This window comes from Microtus oregoni, unplaced genomic scaffold (assembly GCF_018167655.1).
Source record: "Microtus oregoni isolate MIOR12 unplaced genomic scaffold, Mior012 000008F_ref0000371, whole genome shotgun sequence".
Classification (NCBI taxonomy): domain Eukaryota; kingdom Metazoa; phylum Chordata; class Mammalia; order Rodentia; family Cricetidae; genus Microtus; species Microtus oregoni.
Window position 1 is genome coordinate 16385877 of NW_024543067.1, and position 9029 is coordinate 16394905.

Consider the following 9029-nt stretch of genomic DNA (forward strand, 5'->3'; position numbering starts at 1 on the left):
AGTTTCAAGCTGAACTTGAAATAGTAGAAATGTACACCACGACTGAAATACGAGATTCCAGAGTACCTTTTAAACCTGAGGAACTTACGCTTAGGGAAAAGAAGAGGAAGTACTATTTCACAAAATAAAGATTAAGGTCACAGAATGCATTGCAAGAAAGCGATAAAAGGTGAAAATATAAATTATGACCCAAAGGATTTTCAAAGACAAATCATGAATGGCCAAGCAAGAAATAGCTGTGAGGAAAAATCTAAGCTGAAACTAAATTTCAATATTTCAAGCCTTCCTTCTATAGAGGAGAATTCCAAGAAGGGAAGTTGTCAGTCAGGGTACAGGAGGTACATGAGCAGAAGGCTAACACCCAGGAGACCAATGATATTCAGAGGGATCAAGGAAATAAATACATTAAAGGTCATGGAGATTAGATCTCTCACGTAAAGGAGAAACTGGAAAGGCTAGTATGAGCTCAACAGCACATGACTGGAATTGAAGGCAGCTGTGTGAACTGATCACTTCCAATATAAAGAGGTGAATTTAAGAATAAATACAATACACGCATGTGCATATGTGTTTATAAAAGCATGTTTCTAGTTCTATCTTCCCAGAGGACCTGGGAAAAGCTACAACGTAATATCTAGTATTGGGAGATTATTGCCATGTCACTCTCTAGAGAAAAAGAAGAAATGACCATGGCGAGAAGTAGATGACCCCAAGAGGAGATGGGAGAAAAACTGGAGAAAGCAAGTAAAGAGTTATCCAAAGAAGCCCGCTAAGTCAGGAATAGTTTGGGCATCAGAACAAATAATGATGATAATGAATTAATTCATTGAATAAAACAGGAACTGGGTCGTCCACATTCACATAAAGAAATGAAAATATACAGAGATCAAGGAGAGATCTTCTTTGCAGCAGGATGGCAGCTAAGTATTGGAGAAAAAAACTGTGGAGCTATAAAGCTGCCATTTGGCAACCCTAATAGCAATAACTAATTGAAGACACAAACATTAGTGCTTCAAAAAAATCAATTGCTAAAAGTACAAGGAATGGGATCTACTGAGTCTCAATGCTTTTTTCCACAAAATTCTTACTAAATGTAAAGAGAAAGAGAGAATTTTAACATGGATGAAATTTGGCAGGTAATCTTCACCAAATTATCCATGCTAATAGCACCAGGAAAGAGACAAACCCATCCCATGCACCCTGCCACGTGACCTGATATGAAGAACACAGACTCGCTTCTGCGACATCCAGCCCAGAGCAAATAATGTGAGTCTAACCATTAGAATGAAACAAATAAACAAAAAAAAACTACTGGGCAAAGTCAGATTGACTAATATTCTACAAAATGACTGGCCTTTAATCTTTAAAAACGTCAAGATCACAAGAAACATGGAAAGACCAAGAAATTGTTGCAGACTAACTAGGAAGATGATGACTCAGAGGAATGCATGATTTTATCCTGGACCCTTTTTCTAAAAGAATATTACTAGGGTACTTGGCAAAACTTGAATAAAGTCTCAGGGTGAAGAGCACCTGGGTACTCTCTCTGCTCTTCCAGGGTAGAGGCATCTGAGCCCTCTAAAGCTCTTGGGCAGGTAGAATTAACATAGCAAAAAAGGCAATCTGAAGAAAACCAATCTACAGATTCAAAGCAATTCCCATCAAAATTCCAACACAGTTCTTCACAGAGATAGATAGATAGGTAGATAGATAGATAGATAGATAGATAGATAGATAGATAGATAGATAGATAGATGATAGATAGATAGATAATAGATAGATAGATGATAGATAGATAGATAGATAGATAGATAGATAGATTCCAACAATGATTAGTTTTCACACTTCTTCTTGCTCACCTTCAATCTTGTAATTACCACTTCCCACTCACTAATCTATAAACTCTAAGAAGCAAAAACTTCTTTTTCTAAGGGAAAACCTGCTGTTCTATTTTTATTTCCATCTAATTTTACCAAATATTTTACAGAGTGATCAGGGCCAGGGTCAAGAGTCTCCAAGTTCTTGGCCTCTTACACAAAGAACTGAAACTAAAGGCCCACACATATGTATAGAATAACAAGCTAGCTTTATTCAGAATGAAAGGATAATACAGATTAAACAAGGGATCACTGATGAAGATTGACTGTCTGCAGGCTGTACAAATAAAGGTACTCAAGGGCCCCAATTAATATTTGGGGTTTCCTTTTATAGTGTTTAAGAGGAGTCTAGTTGCTTGCTCACCATAATGGTCTGAATTAAATACATATATATTTATCTCCAAATATTCCTTTTATCATATTGTCCCTTCAGCCCTGATATAGACGCCACAAGTACACATACTGCGACTTGCCCCTCTCTGCTGAGGCATTGTTAACTGGGAAGTGTGAGAAAAGTTGGTAAAACGCTGTCAGATGGTAACATCTACCTGCTAGAATGACAGACAGCTCAGAAAGCCATCTACACTTCAGCAACTGTTGTCCTACTTGACCAGCTAATTCAAGAGTAAAGATAATATCCCTTTTGTTAGATCACAAGAGCAAAAACTATTAGGGTAACAATCCCATAACAAATGCTAGAATTAAGTGGCTATCTTGTATCTCGACTTAATTTTATAGGTACTTTCCAGAGCATATATTCTATCTTTGCCAAAAAAAAAAAAAAAAAGATTAGTATGGCTCAGATTTTACTAGTCCATGAACTCTGTAAAAGAAAGCTCTAGATTTATCTTATAATGGCAACTGGCCACTTTTTCCATAGACATAAAAGAAATTCAATTTCTCTGAACACCTTTTTCCTCTGCTACCAAATGTGCTCCAGAGACTGGTAAACTCCTAAAGGGAGATCATTTTTTAAAAAGCAAACCATAATTCCAGAGGAAACAAAAACCAGCTAGTTTAACTATCACCAATAAGAAGCATAAACAGGAACCATTTCAACAGCGTGGAATCAAAGCTCTGTTTGAAAAGGCTTCAAAACAAGAGTTTACTGTTTCCCCGACATCTGCAGTTGAAAAACACACAAAAACAGTTCTGGAAAGTGCTTTGGTTTACTTCATTCTGAGCGACTTCCAGGTGCAGAGGGGACTATCAGGGCAGAACACAAACAAAATGGGTGTGGACCAGCAGTGTGTCAGAGTCATATTTACACACTCTTCTTCACATGTAAGGCTTGCATGTGGAGCTTGGTGCACCCTATTTGAGGGCAGCCTTATCCTGGAGAGAGCTTTATGCAAATTTCCATCTAACAGACTCCATGGATATCAATTTCTAGGTCAGAGATCTTGGGCTTAGTATAATTTATCATTGCCCCTGTGCCTGGTGTAGCACACATACTAAGAACCTTAGAGATGGTGAGGGTCTTAGAAGCAGAACTGCCAACCAGCTGAACTGGAACCTCAGAATGTGGAGTTAGCAATAAAAAGATCAGGATGAGAAGATCACTGCTGGCTTCTTGCAGCACGGAGCAGGACCGCGAGAGCAGTGCCAACCGTTTTCCACCCAACCAGTCCTGAGGTTGGCATTTGATCACTATGGATAATGGTATCAGTGAGCCTCCAGTCACCTGCCTGTCTGAGAGGGTGACTCAAGAAATGTCCCAGAGTCTAAGAGACGGGGAGGGGAAACGGATGGCGATCAATGGACCCTTGCTTTTGTCAAACACACTGCTGTTTTGACCAACACAGTAGACTTAAGAAAGTCACACAGAGTTACTAATTCTCAAGCACAAGAAATGACTTTGAGTCGGGGTGGCATACTTTAATCCCAGCCAGAGTCAGGTGGATCTCTGAGTTCAAGGCCAGCCAGGTCTAAAGAGAAAATTCCAGGACAGAGAGAGCTACACAGAGAAACCCTATATCAAAAGGGCAAAAAACAAAAAAAAAAAAGGAAGGAAGGAAGGAAAGAAGGAAGGAAGGAAGGAAGGAAGGACAGACAAAAATGCCTTTGATATGACTAAAAGTTTGTGTCTTTCCATCCCCAAAATTCACATTTTGCAGTTCTAACTTCTAATGTGGTTGTATTTGCTGCAGGGAAAATAATTAAGTTTAAACGAGATTGGGGTGATCAGATAATACAAGTCTCTCGTAAGACTCCAGGAAGTTACCTTTCTGCATCTCCTCCCTTACTCCTCACACTCAGAAGCTTCTCTAGTCCATATGAAGTCAAAGTGGACAGCTACAAGCCAGGACGAGTCCACCAGAAAACCATACCCTCTGGGTCCTTCATCTTTGACTTTCCAGCCCCTGCTACTATGGGAAAATGAATTAGCCCTGTTCACATTAGACAGAGTGTGGTATTTTGTTATGGTGACCTGTGCAGGGTAATACAACTGGCCAACTCCAGCCAAGAAGAAGAGGCTTCACCTCAAAAGTAAGTGTATGTTTCTAGGATGGTATGATGGCTAGTCTTGGCTGTCAACTCTACAGAGCTGGAAAGAGGGAATCTCTATTGAAAACCTGCATCCATCAAATTGGCCTGCGAGCGTATCTGTGGAGCATTTTCTTAATTGATAATTGATGTCCGACGGTCCAGTCATTTGGGGCAGCACCATGCCTAGGCAGGTGAGCTTGGGGCTATATAAGAAAACTAGCCAAGGGCTGGAGAGGTGGCTCAGTGGTTAAGAGTACTGAGTGCTCTTTCAGAGAATCTGGGTTCAATTCCCAGCACCCACATGGCAGCTCACAACTGTCTGAAGATCCAGTTGAAGGGAATCTGACACCTTCACACCAATGCACATAAAATAAAGTTAAATAAACCACAAAAATATTTTTAAAAAAAAGAAAGAAAGCTAGCCAAGCAAGCCAGTGAACCCCATTTTTTTCATGGGCTCTGTATCAGTTCCTTCTTCCAGGTCCCAGCTTTGAGTTCCTGCCCTGGGTGCCCACAATGATGACCTCTAACGTGTAAGGTGAAATAAACCCTTTCCTCCTCAAGTTGGTTTTAGTTCTTCTGTTCCGTGCTGAAAGCATCAGGAAACCAAATCAGAACAAAAGGCAAAGGGATTCTGGCTGGTTAAACATGTTTAGCACCTACCTGTGCATGATTCCCCTTCATTTTACATGCATAAAAAGCCCCGTCTTGAATCAGTGTGATCAGCTGCAGGAGATGTCAATGGGGCCTATTAACATGTCCTTATGGAAGGAAGAGAGAATCTCAAGGCTCATGAAGCCACTTTTCTCCCCCAGTTTATGGAGGCAGTGTGATGGTTTAAAAAAAATGCCCCCCCAAAGGGAGTGGCACTACTAGGAGGTGTGGCCTTGTTAGAGGAAGTGTGTCACTGTGGAGGCGGGCTTTGAGGTTCCATATATGCTGAAGCCATGCACAGTGAGACAAACCACTTTCTGTTACTCTCAGAGGCTCCTGCTCCAGCATCATATCTGCCTGCAGGCCACCATGTGGCATCACGATGACAATGGACTAAACCTATGAAAATGTAAGCCACCCCGACAAATGCTTTTCCTTTGTAAGAGCTGCTCTGGTCATGCTGCCACGTCACAGCAACAGAATCCCTAACTAAGACAGGCAGGGAGAGGCTGACTGTAGCAGCAGGCTACTTGTTAACTCCCAGCTGCTCAGCCCCAAAATAACCACACAGAAACTGTATTATTTAAAACACTGTTTGGCCCATTAGCTCTAACTTCTTACTGGATAACTCTTACATATTAATTTAACCCATTCTATTAATCTGTGTATTACCACATGGCTGTGGCTTACCAGCTAAAGTTCCAGTGTCTGTCTCTGGTGGGGTTACATGGCTTCTCCCTAACTCCTCCTTCTTTCTCCCAGCATTCAGTTTAGTTTTCCCCACCTAGCTCTTTCTGCCCTGCTCTGCTATAGGTTCAAAGCAGTCCTTTATTAGTCAATGGTATTTACAGCATACAGAGGGGAATCCCACATCAGCTGACTGAAGGGTCAGTGCTCCTCAGAAATGTCATGGCTCATAGTTCACCCAGGGGACTCCTATGGTCCAGTTCCCTGTGAGTCCTTCATGTAGTGGGTGGGATTCATCAGTACCAGAGCTGTTTTCAAGTCACCCAGAGAACTTCCCAATTAGGAACTACCTTGGAGTCACTTCATCCCAATAAACGCATGGGTTCACCAAGCTCAGGTGGGACATAGTCTTGCTTTGGTCTCTCAGAGGCCTTTCTATGGTAGAGTCACGTGACACCACTACACTAAAGCCTTCCAGTTCCCCCTCAACTCTTCATTCTAAAGATGTGTACAGCACTGGATTCCTGTGGCTACTGATTCAGGAACATGGGATTTCAGAGTAGCATCTGCCCACATGCAGAGCCCCAGGGTCAGCTTTTCCTCCAGCTGCACACTCTGTCTGCTAATGTCCAAACCATGTGGCTCTTAGAGGTGCCTGATTAAACACTAAAGCTAAAAAGGAATGCTGTTGACTAAAATATACGTCTGCTCACTCATAAGTCCTTCTTCTGACTTCGTGTCTTCTGACTGTCTCGCTGGGTTTGTTTTGTTGTTGTTTTCTTTTTTTTTAAGTTTAATGTGGGGAGCCGTTCCCACATACTCCATTGCAAGATGACGCTGACCATCAGCACCACCACTGTAATCAAGCCAGTGCGCATGTGCATGGTAAATGACAGTTTACCTTGTCAAGCCAGTGCGCATGCACATAGTAACTTTCCATCCCTTGCTCTCTGCCTCTCCCGTGGCGTCATAGAGTTTGACAGGCTGCAGCCAGTCAGAGTTTGACACGTCTGAGGCGAGGGCTGTTGAGCTATATAAGGGCCAGGTTTTCAACCCTTGAGGTCTTCGCTCCGTAAGCTTATGCTCTCCCTCTCAAGATGCATAAAGCTTTTCTGCAGAAGGATCCTGAATGTGCCGCGTCGTTCTTGCTGGTAAGACGGTAGCGCGGGACAGTTTAAGATTGGTTTTTTTTATTGAGAAAAGGAAAGAAAAAGTATCCGCCTCCTCCCAGCGTCCCATTTCCCTCCCCCTCCTCCCACCCTTCTCCCCCTCCCCCAAATTCCTCTCTCCCTCCCTCTCCAGTCCATAGAGCAGTCAGGGTTCCCTTTGTTGTTGTTTTCTTACTAAATTTATTATTATTTGCCAACTTCATACATGCATACAGTGAAACAGGATCAGATTCATTCTCATTGTGCTCTATAATTGCCCCCAGTTCTCTCCCAACATGCCCACTTTCCCAACTTCATGGCTTCTTTTTTGCTAATAAAAAAATATTTTCTAGTAACATATATGGTCTTGCACTGGATCATGGGTAGTCTACCAGCGGTCACACCACTAAAGAAGAATAATTCTCTCTCCCCTATCAACTGACAACAGCTCCTCAGTTAGGAGTGGTGACTTGGGAGTCCCTCTCCCACCCATGAAGGAATCTTGCCTGAATCGACCTTACACAGGTCTTACGGATATAGTCACAGCTGATATGAGCTCCTGAGTGCGAGAGCCATGCCGTGCCAAGAGGATGGCATTTCCCAGCCTCCCCCTTGTCTCCAGCTTTTGCACTTTTCCCACCCCTCCTCCATGACGTTTACTGAACAATGGTCACGCAGTACATTTTTCTCTCTGCTAACTTCTTTCCTCCTTAAAATAGCCCATGACAGAAAAAGGTCAACCGTAAGGCAGAGAGGGTAAAGTAGTAGTAGTTTATCATCTAGGACCAAAGGAAGCAAAACTATACACTAATGAATTACAGAACTAGAGAGTAACTGTGCAAGCTAGGAACAATTAGAAATTGTTATGACTATAGCATTTTATAATTACTATAAACTAAGGGCCTCATTGCCAGCACAGCAAGAGCAGTCTGGGTTAGGATATGGATTCACACTGGACCTGAGCATCTCATGGCCAGAGGGCCCTAACCCCCCCCACACACACACACACACACACTGTTCAGTGAGGTCTGGGCAGAATGACCTCCCAGCTCAGAAAGGATGCATTTCAATTCCTTCTAATGAGTTCAGTAAGAGGGCACAGAACTAGCCAGGGAAAGCATCTTAAAAGTAGACTTTTCAATCTGTTCCCTGATGCTCCACAAATTTCATTACATAAATTCAATAAAACCCCCTATGCCCTTGTGAAGGCCAAATCCAATTAAGGCGGTTCAGCTCAGGTCTCACCTTATTTGACTGCTGATGCCTTTGCATAGCTGGATAGTCCGACTTTCTTCCAACTTTCTTTTCCCTTGATGACTTGACTCTCCTGGCTTTCCTCTAGATCTTTGGCTTCTCTCCTGGCTCCTCGCACCTAACACTGGCAATCCCTCAAGCCTCTTCTAACCCTGGGCCCTCATTGGCTTCATTCTTACTCTTGCACATGCTCTGATTATGTCATCCATATCTGTCCCTTCAAATGCAACCAGCACAGATCCACTTCGTTCTACTAAAGGGTCCTACCAAGTTCCAGATGCAGCCACTTATGAGATAATATGTTCCCAATCACTACAACTACAAACATGGTCAAAACTGACCTCACTGACAACAAGGGATGTATCTTAATTGATGGTGATTGTCTAGCATGTAGTTTGATCCCCAGCACCACATAAACAAGGCATGGTGAGAGTCACACATCTATAATCCCAGTGCTCAGGGGGCAGAGGCAGAAGGAGAAGTTCATAGTCAACCTCAACTACCTAGCAAGTCTGCAGCCAGCCTGAAATAGAGGAGACGCTCTGATGTGGGATGCCCTTTTGTATGCTGTGAATATGTCTTATTACCATCGGTTAATAAAGAAGCTGATTTGGACAATAGCCAGGCAGAATAAAGCCAGGCAAGAACTCCAAGCAAAGATAATAGGAAAAAGAAGTCAGAGTCAGGGAGATACCAACTTCCAGGGAAGCAAGATGTGAAGCAACAAACCATGAGCCTAGTGGTAAAATATAGACTAATAGAAATGGTCTAATCTAAGTTGTAGGAGCTAGTTAATAATAAGCCTGAGCTAATAGGCTAAATAGTTTGTAATTCATAGTAAGCCTCAGAGTGGTTATTCAGAAACTGGCAGGTGGGAGAGGAACCTCCAGTTACAAGGTTCCAAAAAAGAAATTGAACT